This window comes from Dipodomys spectabilis, unplaced genomic scaffold (genome assembly GCF_019054845.1).
Source record: "Dipodomys spectabilis isolate Male_0828 unplaced genomic scaffold, ASM1905484v1 ptg000001l, whole genome shotgun sequence".
NCBI classification, from domain to species: domain Eukaryota; kingdom Metazoa; phylum Chordata; class Mammalia; order Rodentia; family Heteromyidae; genus Dipodomys; species Dipodomys spectabilis.
The window spans coordinates 803,478-818,471 of NW_024870678.1; the positions used below are offsets into that span (position 1 = coordinate 803,478).

Sequence of the window (14,994 nt, forward strand, 5' to 3'; positions counted from 1 at the left end):
GCAAGGCAAGCGCTCTACCACTGAGCCAGCTTCCCAGCCCTTTGCAAGTGATTTTTATGGTTCTCATTTCATCCATTACCAAGTTCTCAGTTCCATCTGAAGAGAATAACATTTCTATATTTGGACACTCAAAACTACCCTATGTTTTCTTTTGTTTTCAATGTTTCGTCTTTAAAATTCACTTAGACATCTGTGCCAAGAATTTGGAATGCCACCAACATGCAAATGGAATTAAGAAAACCAGAACCCTCTTGTCACAAATGTTCCAAAAGGTGCTGCTCATATTCCTAAACTCTGCAGTACCATGATTGAAATAGTTTTTCAAAACAAAGCCCAATGAGATCCATAATGCAGTAATTGCGAGCTCAAATAAAAACTTCTTCACTTGGGGGCTGGGAAGGTAGCTCAGTGGTAGAGTGCTTGCCTTGCATTCATGAGGCCCTGGGTTCAATTCCTCAGCACCACATAAGCAGAAAAAGCCAGAAGTGGCACTGTGGGTCAAGTGGTAGAGCTCTAGCCTGGAGCTGAAGAGCTGAGGGACAGTGCCCAGGGCCAGAGTTTAAGCCTCATGACTGACCAAAAAAAAAAAAAATCTTTACTTGGAAAAGTCTTGTTTTCCTGAATTAGACCTTGGAAACACTGGTGGAGGGACTTAGCTGTTTAAGAAGATATTGTATAGAAAGATAATAAGCTCTCTGGTGAAAGTCCATATGCTATTGGGTTCAGGCTTCCCACGGCTGTTTACACGATGAAGCAAAACCAAAGAAGTCACCTCTGAATTTTTTCTGAATCTAATTAAATAGCATCTATATACAGAAATAATGACTAAAATTTCTCACCATGAAACAGTATACAGTACCATAGGATTTTGTGGGGACATTTCTAGGTAGGTTGTTTTTTTCATTGGAGGAAATGAGCTTGATATAGGATCCCTTAGTTGTCCTAAGTAAGGCTCTTCGTGTGTGTGTGTGTGTGTGTGTGTGTGTGTGTGTGTGTGTGTGTGTGTGTGTGTGTGTCTTGCTGTCTCTAAAAGGAGACGATGAGAAAGGGCAGAGGAATGAAAGTAATTGGAGGCACATGGGGAAAGATTTCTAATGTAAAGCTAGGCCTTGAGGATTATCTGGTCGAGGAAGGAAGAAGGAAGGCTGTAACACAGAGCAGCTAAAACAAATAATGAAGTGGCATGTCATAATGTGCTCACTGAACTGGACCAGAAGATGCTCCTGTTTGCTTTGCGATTTCACCGAGTTCTTGGTTTATAACATGTCGATTTCATTCACTTCCGGTCAGGAGAAATCATTCTGAGCCCTGGGCACCTCTTTGAAGTTTACTTCTGGGTAGACGGAGCTTATAATAAATGTTTCTAGCCTCCTGGAGAAGCCTCCATCAGATCCATTTCCAAGCTTCAACAGCTCAGAATCCCCAAGTCCATCTGCTCCAAATGCTGTGCCAGCTGTTCCCTAAATAAGTAAGAAGTCATTTTAATCTCAATACAGCCTTAATGTATGATTCAGGCAAAAAGTGCAGCAAGATTCCAAAATGTTATTTTTGGCCAGATTTATGCAAATACTCTTCTATCGCCCGGTTTCACAGAATACTATAAACTAACAAACCCTCTCCAAATTTGCTTTTCCTTTCAGATTTGGCACATACTCAACCAGATCTGGCCCTATCGGCATCTCCTTCTCTGAATATAAGATGGAAAGTTTTTATTTCTCAAACATGAACCGAGTCATCTTTTAGTCTTCATCAATCGCTATCAAGAAAGAGGAAGTAACAGATGAGTACCACTGGATATCTTTGGTAAGCAATTTCTCAATGTGTGAACCAAAAGGGGGTTGTTCTCACAGATTTATGACAAAGCTTCCTAGCTTCCAGCATCTGAAGGATTCACCTGTGGATAATGGCAGTCAGCCACGATCTCTTGTGGACAGCCAAGCAAAGAAAGGAAAAGGAAGCATGGGAGCTTAAAGCTGAGACTAGTTACCTGTAAAGTGTGTAACATGCAGGTTCCTTCCCATGGGAAGAAGCAGCGTCTCTTTGCTTAGAGCACTTACAGGAGGTGAGTTTGAAAGCAGGAGATGCACAAGTACATCCTAGCTCTGCAATTCAAGCATTTCTAGCAACCTCGTACCTGGGACAAGATAGATCGAATGCTTTGGTAGCAAGTGTTTCTGTAATGTTCCCCAAACCTCCTAGGACATTTGTGTGTGTGTGTGTGTGTGTGTGTGTGTGTGTGTGTGTGTGTGTGTGTGTGTGTAATTAGACAAATTTGGAGAGCTTGCCTAATTCTGAAGAAGACTCCAGAGTACCATGAAATGGACTCTGCTGTATCTTTTGTAAAATCCTTCAAAAGAGATTTCACATTGAAATTCTCAGGGATCATGAAAGAGGATGGAAGAGAGACACAGCACCATCCTCCATGGCATTGTACCTGGCACTACTTGAGTGAGAGCAACACTCAGGCTGGATAGTTTCCAGTGCAGTCTTTACCAGAGAGGAGAGACAACATCTCTGCCTTGCCTCCTCCTGTCAGGGTTAGCTTCCTCAAGTACTGGCACCTATCTACACAGGTAAAGGAAGTGAGGCGCACCTTCATCCCCTTCCACACAGCTGTTTCTTACCTGCCTGAGCTTAGTAATCTGATAGTGCTGTACTTGTGCGACCAACTACTGAAGATCAGTCACTCTTCCATGGTTCTCAGGGCCAAAGTCTAATAATACTCCAAAGGTGGAAACTGAGATTGAGCTTCTACTCTTCTGGAAAAAAGGCAGTCTACTCAGAGTTTAGGGGCTTTGCTCTAGTCCTGGTTCAGCTCTTTCTTAACTTCATACTCTCAAGAAAGTCCTGCAACTTCTCTGGGACTCTGTTTCCTGATTCTTAAAATAGGAGTCATTCCTGGGTTGTCTTCCAGCCTGCTAGAAGTATTCTACCTTTAATATACTAAGATTCCATCCTTTTCTCTTTTGCCCTTTTGTTTTCCTTGGATCTCTGATTTGTTGCTATAGGCAGATATTTGTTGTTTAGAGAGCAGATGTCAGGGAAAATGGAAATGAGGGGCAAGCTTGCATGGGAACAACAATTGTGGCTTCTTTGGGCCTGCAGAGGTCTTGCTGATTTGTGAGAACTTTCCCTAGGAATTAATATGTTCATCTGATGGGAATCAGGATTCTTCTAATGGAAATCATGGGTTATGCTTTAATCAAACTCCTGCTAGACTGAATCCTAGGATGTTTAATGGGTTTTTATTCTTTCTTTCTTTCCTTTTTTATCTTTCTTTTAAAGAAAAGGCCCATTTGAAAGGTGAGTGAGGAAGATTTAAGTGTGTGCGGGGACAGAAATAGTGGCAGTTGAGAACCCAGGGCAGCGACCCTTAAAGAGATGTTGAAAGTAAACATTTCAGTTAGCAAAGCAATCGAGGCCCCGACACCACTTTTAACGGTTCAAAGTTTAAAAAGGGGAATAAAGAAAAACTGAGCCGAGAGAGGTAAAGGTTAAGGCAAGACAGAAACCGTGAGTAGATAGATGCGAAAGGGCTTGGAAATAAGTGAAAAGTGAAAAAAAATTGCTTTATGAATAAACCGTTAAAAAAAAACAACATAGTGAGTGAAAAAGCAATTGTGCTTCCAGTTATTACTGAATCACCAGCCCCGTGGAAGCCTGAGACTGACCTGAGCAGTGACTCTGCCCCTACCCTTCACTGTAGCAGTTGGTGGCAGCAATCTCTGTGGGCGGACACTGTTTTCTACTTGAGTGTTCAGTTTCATTGTGATTACCGCCCCCCCCCCCATTGTGGGTGCGGCACCTTACTTCCCTGAACACTCACATGCGTGTACTGGCACACATGTGTGTGTGTGCACGCACACATCTCCCCCCACCCCAATTGGTTATCTCTGCAACCTGCTGACACCCCAAGCCTGTTCTTCACCCCTCTGAAGAACACGCACAGTATCTGCCAACCAAGGAATGGGGATGAGGGGAAAGTGAGCGGCCTGGTGAGAAAAGAAGCCAACTGGAGGCTCAGGAGCCCAAAGCCATGGCTTGTCCCCTGACTCCTCAAAGAGGCAAGGTGGTGTCATAGTCAGTGCTCCTCGTCATTCCTGGAGATGTTCTCTCCCAGGACACAGCAGCTCTGCGCTGAGTCTGAGAGTGCAGGCGATTCTCCTCAGGAACACATCTGGGCTCAGGTGACACAAAGGCGATTGCAATCGTAGCTGCTTTCCCTCCACCCCTTTGCATAGTTGAGGCAGTACAGGGAGCACTAGGGAAGTAGGTCAGTTCCCCCCAATGTGGCACTATGCTCCTTCAGCTGCCTTGAAGAGGATGGTGAGCAGAAGTGTTGGGGACCACAGGAAGCTAGGTAGACTCAATGTCATGAAATTAGCCAGTGTCCGATAAGGACATGAGCCATTTCCACACTGCAGGCTGCCCCCTGCCCCTGACTTCGTACCTCAAGTAGGACAAGGTTCTAGATCTGCACACACAACTAAACACTCATGAGTATCTGCTTTCAAGGCCAGGTGAGGGGGAAATGAGTGGTCATCAATCCCAAGCTGCATGGAAGGGCTTTGTGAGCACTTGATGGGTGAGCATCCTCTCCCTCCCTCATCTCTGTGCCAGACTCCAGGTGGCTCATTGGGATCCTAGGGAAAAAAAAACCACAGGGAAACTTTGGACCCAGAGAAGCAGTTAATCCAGGCACACAGCAGGGAGTACAATCAAAGAATGAGTCCAGTTCTCATGAACCTATTTCATTTTTCAACAAGGTAAGACTGTTTGCTGTTCTGTCCATTGGCCAGTAGGGCTGAGGGTTTCTTGGCAGCACTTGGGAGGTCTTGTTATCTGCTCTTTCTGCTGTTGCAGGAAGTCCTGGCATGTGCAGGTGGAAAGGCTTATGGCAACATACTCTCCTCCCAGAGTTTGTTTGTTTGGTCCTGGGCCTGTTTGAACTCTGGGCCTGGACACTGTCCCTGAGCTTTTCAGCTCAAGGTGAGTACTCTACCTCTTAAGCCACAGCACCATGTCTGGTTTTCTGGTGGCTAATTGGAGATAAGAGTCTTATGGACTTTCCTGCCTAGGCTGGCTTTGAACAGTGAGCCTCAGGTGAGTCTCCTGAGTAGCTAGGATTACAGGTGTGAGCCGCCACCACCGCCCGGCTTCCTCCCAGAGTTTTTTTCAGAAGGAAGTAGACAAGGCTGGCAAACATTGATGTCAATTGCATATCAAGATTGATGCCCATGATACCTAACAAGTACACACTGAAACTGGACACCAACTCTGCTTTCTACATTAGCAGACTGAGTTTTATAACACTAAGTGACCGTCTTTTGCTTCATCGGGAGCTTGACTCCTATGTAGTTCTAAGATGTGTCAAGAAGAGAAGATTGAGTGTTGGCCTACCATTGTTCAGAATCCATTTCACTTTTTGGTTTGATGTGTGTGTGTGTGTAGTTGGTTTTTTAAAAGTTTTTTCCTCGATTTCATTGCTACCTTCAACTAGTTTTACAAATGGGTTGTAATTTAGCATGTCTATTTCCATACACAGTGTATCTTCATCGGAGCCAGCCTTGTTTCTCCCCCACCTGACTCTTCAAGCTTCCCCGTTCCATTTTCACATATGTGCATTGAGCCTTATGGCTGTATTTGCCCACCATTCCTCTTTCCATTCATCTGCCCCCACCTCTTTTAGGTCCCTCTCTCCCTCAGTCAGGACATATTTCATTTTCTAACCCTGTGCAAACACTCATGCCTCTGAAGCTGAGGCTCATTCCAGATTTTTCACTTACTGTAAGGTTTTCATCATTCCAGGGGTGGCATCCCTACCCCTCCAAAAGTGCCAAAGAGTCTATATTGCTGGTATTTTAGCAGAAGAATAGATGTCAGGCTTTAGAAGTTCTGTCAGCCACAGGTCAATGGGGTTTCAAAGAGGAAACTGAGGCACCACACTAGCCCCACCCTCTCAGAGCATGCATCAGAAACCTGATTACAGCTAAGGGGCACAATGATCCCCAAGGAGGAGGCATGGGGTGATTCAGATTTTTTTTTTTTTGTCAGTTGTGGGTCTTGAACTCTGGGCCTGGGCACTGTCCCTGAGCTCTTCAGCTCAAGCTGAGTGCTCTACCAATTGAGCCACAGTGCCACTTCCGGTTTTCTGGTGGTTAATTGGAGATAAGAGTCTCATGGACTTCCCTACCTGGGCTGGCTTTGAACTGCTATCCTCAGATCTCCACCTCTTGAATAGCTAGGATTACAGGCATAAGTCACCAGCGCCCACCTTCAGATGTTTTTTTTATGAGTAAACTACCTTGAAAGTCCATTCCATGTTGAAGCATGGAATCTGTGTTTGTTAGAAAGGAGAGGAAATTTGTAGAGCACTCACCTTGAGCTGAAGAGCTAAGGAACAGCGCGTAAGCCCAGAGTTCAAGCCCCACAACCAACCAAAAAAAAAAAAAAGAAAGAAAGAAAGAAAAGAAAGGAGGGAAATTTATAAATAGACATATTTTCTGTTTCAAGTGCACATAAAAACAAACCATGCTGCTTTGAGTCAAAGAAGGTATGTTCTCTGTTTTAAACATTGCCCATCTATGGTTGACTGATGGACATGGAGGCAGGATGAAAGTGAGAAAGAGCAGTCCGCTCCTCCTTTTTTTTTTTGTCTGAAGCAATGGAATTGCAAATGGCACAACTCCATTAAAGATTATCTGAAGACTTTCCATATTCTCACCAACCATATAACTTTTGCAACTAACAGAAACCCTAGGAGATTTATGGTTATCTTGCTTCAAAATGGTAGTTTTTTGTTACCTCTAGTTTTGACCTGCATGCTGCACGTGGGTTCCAGACTGAAAATGACATTATCCAAAGCAAACCTTTCAACCCTTCCTAGATAGCTCACAGCTGTTTCAACTCTTCCTCCAACTGGAGTGCACGAGCATGATATATTATTGCTCATCTTTAGCCTGAAGAATTATGTCCTCTTAAAAAGACTGACTGAACAGAAAGAAAAGGAAGCAAGGAAGGAAGGAATCTTACAACTTAGACGTGAGAGAAGCCTCTCCTAAATTCTGGTCTGAATTTTATTCACATCCAATGAGTACAAAAGAGGTGACTTGGAAATGACCATTCGCTGGTGGACACTCACTCTGCCTCTCTGTGGGCTCTGCTGAGGGTCAGCGAGACACTTGTTGGGCTTCTCCAAAAGAGAAGCAGATATTTCTGAAAGAGTTAAAAAGAAAAAAAAAAAGGCAGGGTAATGTCTCTGCTAAAGGTGCAGACTTCCTTCCGTACTTGGGTGTTTCTTCCTTCTAAGGGCTGTTTGAAAGTTTTTCCTGTGCTTCTAACTGAGCAGAAACCACATCATGTCTTTTGTCATCACCTTCTGCTCACCGCTGGAGACCCCGGTGGTTAGAGAGGGAAAGTCCCTTTTGATGGTACATGTGGGGGTAGGAGGTGTTGGGGATTAGGGAGAGGTGCTGAGGGGAGAATGGAGAGGAGAGGTCCCGAAGCTCATCTCCCTGGCCTCCATAAAGTCCTTAGACCTCTGAGAGGCATGTCAATCTTCTTTCATACTTATCACTACACTCCTCTCTTGGGGTGAGGAGAAATAGATGATTAAGCAAAGAAAAAAGCATTCACTTCAAGGGCTCTGTGGTCCTGGGAAGCCCAAAGAGTGGCCACAATGACACTGCACAGACTGAGAGTAGCTTCTGCCTGTCTCCTTAGCACCTGTCCTGATGGGAGCCTGCAATGGAACAGAGGAGGTTAGCACAAGGCACTACATCTAGTCTGGACTGTTTTAGAGCAGACTGCCCTAGGTCTTTTCTCTTTATTTGACACAAACACATTCACCTAAAATGTACCATCTTAAGCATTTGAAGCCTACAGTACAATAGGATGAACTGTATGCTCCTTGTTCAACAGGTCTCTAGAACCTTTCTATCTTGCAAAACTGAAACTCAGCAAGGTGCCAATGGCTCACGCCTATAATCTAGCTACTCAGGAGGCTGAGATCAGAGGGTTGAGGTTTGAAGCCAACATGGGGAGGAGAGTTGGGGAGACTCTATCCCCAATTAACCATTAAAAGAGCCAGAAGTGGAGCTATGTGTCAAATACTAGAGCACCAGACTTGAGTGAAAAAGCTAAGGGAAAGCGCCCAGGCCCCAAATTCAAGCTCCAATGCTAGCACACACTCCAAAAAAAAAAAAAAAGCTGAAACCTTGTACCCGAACACCCAGTGCCCACTTCCCCTCTCCCCTCAGCCCCTGGGTAGTGACACTTGATCGTGCTAGTGATCACAAGTGTTTTCCTTTTGTTAAGACCTTACACCTAATTTCCTTACCAAGACCTCTTTTGAGTTCAAACATCAACAGGCCTGCAGTTGGATTGGCTCTGTCATGAACGTCCATCACTCACTGTGGGTCAGAGTTCCAACCGTATGCCCTCAGCACTCTGGTTAGGAGCACTCTGCTGTTTATGGAGCTGTTATTTGTCCCACCAAACCAGTCAGGAATGAAAATAACTATCAACTCCTTCAATGTTTACAAGCCTCTTGGGCCATTGCACATGTAATTTAGGGCTGCCATCTTGTCTCCTTCTCTTTCTCTCTCTCAGTGGAATGGAATGTCCTCTCCAGCAACCTGGTGGTTGCTGGGACATAGAGAAGAGAATTTGCTAGTCCATCCCTGGTTGATGTCCTCTGTGGTAGCAGATTGTTTGGGTGCTTTGTTGCTCTGCAACACTTCCTCATACAAGTCACTACTAAACAAATCCTCCCTGTAGGTTGTCCAAGAGCAGAGGGCAGTAACTACTCTCACCCAATCAGCACCATCAATTTGTCATTCCCTGAAAATAGAGTCGTCCCTCCAGTCAGTCCTGCTCCCGCCCACCCCAGTGCTGCTTGGTTGGTGGGGATGGAGAGGAAGGCCTTTGAGCAATGGCACATTCCAGGGGAGTGGTTCCTCCACATTTACCACACAGCACACAGGGGCGGGACAGCGTGTTGTACCTCCAGCCTGCAGCCACCCTTGAAGTGTTGTTGTTACACAACAGTCATGAACTCTGGAATGTCTCTGCTCATTTACTGCATGACTGTGTCACTGTAAATGACACTGTCAAGCTTCAAGCTCAGAACGAAGTTGGCTTGTTTTTCAATAGATCAGAGTCCCGCCCAGACCAGAACAAAGCTTGTAGGCTTTTACAATATGCTTCTTAACTCTGAGACTTTTAAAACACTAGAAATGCTAGGAAGCTAAAAATACAAGGCGAGATGTAGAAATCATATTCCAATAGTTTTATAGACTCTTGAAAATACTCTGGACTGCTTGATCATCCCATCTGCTGATAAGCTTTCTAGAAATTCATTGAGCACTTCTTAGAGTCATTTTTCATCTTCTCTTAACTCTGGTCATGGCTTTTCCTTCTTTGGTTCATTTGCTTCATGAGGTAAGGGAAGAGAACTAGAGATTAAAGTTCCAGAGAACACATGATTCATGAGTCACACCTAGTTTTCCTCTGCAGTATTCATTTAAAATGGCATTGTTCCAGAAGAAGAAACAGAAAGTAAAAATGAGCCTTAAATACAGCTTCCGTGATACAACAACAATTATAAAAAGAATGCCTCACATTTGATGTCTCCCGAATAAGTTACTAGATCTTTCTCAGGCATTGTCTCATTTTATCCTTACAAATACCCTTTGAGGTAAGGGTTTTATTTATTTGTTAGTTAGTGCCAGTCCCAGATTGAACTCAGTGCCTAGGCACTGTCCCTGAGCTTTTGTGCTCAAAGCTATCAAGCTCTATCACTTGAGCCACAGTTCTACTTACAGATTTTTATTGGTTAAATGGACTTTCCTGCCTGGTCTGGCTTTGAACCACAATCCTCAGATCTCAGCCTCCAGAGTAGCTAGGATTACAGGCATGAGCCACTACTGCTTAGCTTAAGGTACGTTTATATTACATATAACAAAAAACAAACCCAGAATGAGTATATAAATTAGCTGAATCAGGGGCTGGGAAGGTGGCTCAGTGGTAGAGAGCTTGCCTTGCATGCCTGAGGTCCTGGGTTCGATTCCTCAGCACCACATAAGCAAAAGGAAAAAAGCCGGAAGTGGCACTGTGGCTCAAGTGGTAGAGCGCTAGCCTTGAGCTGAAGAGCTGAGGGACAGCACCCAGGCCCAGAGTTCAGGCCCCACGACCGGACCCCCCCCCCAAAAAAAATAAATAAATAAATTAGCTGAATCAGGGAAAGAACCTTGACCCAGTGGATCTAGAAAACATTCCTAACTTGTTTAATATCATATAATAGTAACTGTGGTGGAGCTGTGTCTTTCCTATATGCTCTACATTAGCACATCAGGCTCAATCCCCAAAAACACAGAGATCATTAAAGATGTAATTTCAAACATATTCTGAAACCTTCTTTATCATGTACTATCAAATTAGATAGAGTGGAAGGATGTCTGAAAGGTAATTCACATTGTATAGACATGATTCGTGTATTCTTTTGACCTATTTACTGAATGAAAAGTGCTCATGAAATCTTCCCTACCAACACTATTATTTTAAAAACTATTATTTTAAAATCCTCTCATAAGACTCACAAATACATAAAATCCTAAGATTTTTAAAATTCTATTTTTGTCTCAAGTTATGGGTTTATCACCTGTAAATAAAGAATTCTAGTGTTTTTACCCCTTCATTCATCCATCCATTCAAGTAGCATTTATTGCCTGACTGTTATGCTTCAAGCACTGGGCCAGGCCAGGTTGAGTGCCAGTTATGAACAGGACCATGATTTGACCCAAAGAAATATCTGCTTCAGAAGAGAAAGTGTATTATATAATTCAATTAATTTATTGGCCTCTTTTACATAAATGATCTATTTTAATAACTATTAAAGAAGATCAAATTTGTTTAAAAACAGTAAGGCCTAGCTTTGATTTTTATATACTCTTTCATTTTATAGGTGCTTTTGATATTTTTTGTCTATGTTGATTTTTGGGTCAAAGAAGTTATTTGAGTAAGAATATTATGCCTTTTGACTATATTTGCGTTCAAAGAGCTAATAGAAAATTCCACATTCTACATTCTGTTGCATGTGTACTAGCTGCCATGGGTTAGACCAGCTGGGTGACTTTAGCATGGGGCAGTATATCAACAGAGAATATCAACAATAGTGGCTGAGTGGAGAGCCCTTGCCTAGCATGGGCTAGAGGATGACTTCCAGCGCTTCAAGAAACAACAAGAAACCTTGTTGTCAAAGTATCAACCACAACACTTGTCTAATCTGGTGCCAGATTAGAAAATATGTGCTGTTATGAGTTGGTGATAATTTAGAGTAGGTAGTGATGACAAGAAATGACAAAGAAAGTCCAACAGGCTCTGTTGGGGGGATGGGTATCATCAGAAACGTGACAGGTGAATTGAGAGGGTGATTATGGTTGAAGATTTTATATGTATTCATGAAAATAGAACGATGAAACAAGTTGAAATTGTTTTAAGCTGGAAGAAGAATAAGAGTGAGCGATAGAGATGGGTAAGTTTGATTTTATGTATGTACAGTTATGTCACAATGAAATCCTTCTTGTATAGCTAACATATGCCAATTTGGCAAACTTTAAAAAAAAAGAATAAATGGTTGGTTTCTTGAAACAGGACACAACACACTTCTATCTTCAGAAATATGAGTTTCTGGACAGAGTCATAAAGAAAGTTCTAAATTGTTTTAGACTTTTCAAACCTTACATTAAGACATTCACTGCTGCGATATCCTAGGTCTTACCTTCAAAACACGTTCATATTTAATAAGGATGCACAAAAGCTTTTCAGCCAGCCATTGTTTTATGTCAAAGGAATACACTTGAGAGCAGTAGCAAGAACGTTGCGGGTGTTGGGGGCAGCAGGTATCAGGAAATGGAAAGAGCACTGTGCTGGAGAATGTTGGAAGGCAGGTGATCAAGTAGGTTTGACCAGCTGGGTGACTTTAGCAAGACTTCTCCATGTGTGTTTCCACATCTGCAAAATGCAGTGTTAAACCAGATGACCTCTCAGTCCATTTCTACAAACCAATGTGTGTAAAGCTTATTGCTCAGTGTAATAAAAATGTATTGACATTTACAAAGCCTTGTTGAAATGCCACATCCACCAATGACACTCCCTTCTAGTCTCTCTGCCTGGCATGGTGTTTTGGTCATGGTGGCAAAGGAAACCAGGTGGACTTGCCCTGTAGCTCTTGGCCCCGTGCTGTAGGAGCTGATGAGTCAGCATGTGGCTCTTTGCCCTATGGGTCAGGGCTGCAGGTGCTCAGGAGGGCCTTGGAAGGAGGTTGATGCCAACCCTTTGGGGCGAGGTAGGAACTTGAAATGTGGATGGTTTCAGTAGCCTCTCAGATTCCAGGGCACTTTACTCAAGCTTAGGAGTGTCTCCCTCCATCTTGGCCAAACTGCCACCTTGGATAATTATGCTCCTCAAATGACTCTTGCATTTCAGTGCCATGTGGCATCCATGCTTCCTATTGCCCCATGTGGCAGAGTTTGCAGGTTATTTTCCAACCCATAAACCTGATGGCAAGGCTTTTATTGGTTGAGGTGTGGAGCCTAAAGACTAAAGGAAACATTCATTACTCTCCCCCATCCTTTTTCCTTAAGGGCAAAGGAAACTTACTAGCTCGGAAACACAAAACAAAAGAAACTGATGTGGACACTGGACTCACTGTAGGTGGAGGTCTTAGAAATCCCTGAAGAGATTCAGGAAGATTAAACACAACATTTAGTGTCTGCAAACCTTTTTTGTTTTGAAGGGGTAATGGGATTGCGAAACTGCAGAGCTGTATGATCCTTAAGCTAGAAGATGTCGACATAATTGTTTTGAGGTCCACCAATCAGACCACACATTTTGAACTACCAGATCATAATGAGTGTTCATTAGGCATCATGATAACAACACCCTCCTTGTTTATTAACAAAGAAGCATTCTCCTCGTGTATCACCCATGACAGCTGATGCAGGACAATTAAAGTCATCTACTCATTCCCTCTTTTTCCTGATTTATTCAGGAGCTGTCATGTGCTCAGGGTGTGCTTTTCCTCCTCCAGATTTTCCTTCCTTCCTTCTGTCCCCTCTTTTGTCTTCCTCTGAGATGAATTAGATTCCCCTCTGGAGAGGAAATCTCTATCACTGTTCAGTCAAGCTCACTGGACGATGCTTAACTTTAACTTTTCCAGGTCACTAGGACACCATTCTGTGAACTGGAGTCAACACCTGCCAGATGGAATTCCAAAACCTGAAGGCATCTGCCAACCTCCCAAGATGACCGATTTTTCTAGAGCAGTTGTTTACTCTCTTCACTAGGACAGCCAATGGGTTATCTGTTCTGAGTCTACATGTACATACTGGGAACATGTTCTACTTTCAGAACACATCTAGATATCTAGGTTATTTTTAACTACTTATTTTATTGGTCTTTCCTTTGACTGGCTGTAATTTAGGCAAGTTATTTAACCTTTCAAATACCATGTGCTTCTCTCTTAAGTATGTATCACTGACAAAATTGAGGGTTTTGTTTATTTTGATTGATTTATTTTGTTTTGTTTTGAGGCAGAGTCTATGTAGCTCTGGCTGGCCTGCAACCCACTATGTAGCCCAGGCTAACCTTAAATTTATAATCTTCCTGCCTCAGCTAGAGTGCTGAGATTACAGGTATGCCCAGTTATAGTTGAATATTTATCCAATATTTCTGAGACCCAACCTATGAGTATAATGTTGTGCTTTACTTTGGGAGTTTCAAGACAGCACAATGTTTGCTCTAGTCCACTAGGTACTTGCAATCTCATTAAAACACAGTTTGAAATACAGATGGATCTGATCCCCAGCTCAACAAAGGAAGGAAAGAAGGGAGGGAGGAAGACAGGGAGGGAGGGAAGGAAAGAGGGAGGAAGGGAAACGGGAGGGAAAGAAAGAAGGAACAGAGAAAAGAAAGAAGGGAGGGGAAAAGGAAGAACAAACATTTACACATGAGAATAAAACTAACAATGCAAAACAAGGAGCAATATGACACTATTATATGTACAAGAACATTCATTGCAACATTTCTCACTATAATAACATTTTGGAAAATGTCTAATAGAAGACTGGTAAAATAAATTACAATCATCTATATGATGGACTACTATGTTGTATTTTTTTTTTAAATGAGGCAGCTCTGTATATGCTGAAATGGAAGAGACCTAAATATAACTTTAAGAGACTGAAAGAGAAAGTATAATAGTGTACTGTGTTTTCATTTGTGAAAGGGAAAAACAGGAGTATATACACATGCATTGAATTTGTCTTGTTTTGTTTTTTTATTGCTAGGAATCAAACCCGGGGCCTTGCACATGCTAGGCAAGCCCTCTACCACTGAGCCACATCTCCAGTGTTCACACTGAATAGCTTTGAACAGATTCGCTGGAATCTGGCACTGTGCATGCCTTCAGAGAAGAAACAGAAGATATAGTACATCGTGGAGAAGAGCTTATTTACTAGTCTTCTATAACTTTTGAATTTTGTACCAGGCTCATATTTTGTGAAAATAATAAATAATATTTAAAAACACGCCCTAGCCAGGTATTATTGGCTCACACCTGTAATCCTAGCTCCTTAAGAGGCTGAGATCTGAGGATCATAGTTCAAAGCCAGCCAGCCTGGCAAAAAAGGCCATGAGACTCTTATTCTCCACTTGCCAAAAAAGTTAGAAGAAGAGCTGTGTGGCTCAAGTGATAGAATACCAGCCTTTAGCAAAAGATGATCAGGGATAGTGCCAGCCCCTGAATCCCAATCCTAGTATCAGTGCATTGCCCTGATACACACACACACACACACACACACACACACACACACACACACACACACACGTGTCCTGATCCTCTGGCTAGGTCTCCTACTGAGAACCAAAGAATTATGAGAGACACGTAGGGAGAGAATTTTTTATAGAGGTCTGAAGATGTAGTGAATTCATTTC

General features: G+C 42.9%; 1 long non-coding RNA gene across 1 annotated transcript; it reads left to right on the plus strand.

Annotated features, from left to right (window-relative positions):
- Positions 1-1,650: 1,650 nt before the first annotated feature.
- On the plus strand, positions 1,651-14,588 carry LOC122103173. Its single transcript, XR_006146722.1, has 2 exons — positions 1,651-1,803; positions 14,349-14,588. It is a non-coding gene; the product is annotated as an uncharacterized LOC122103173 (long non-coding RNA).
- Positions 14,589-14,994: the final 406 nt, after the last annotated feature.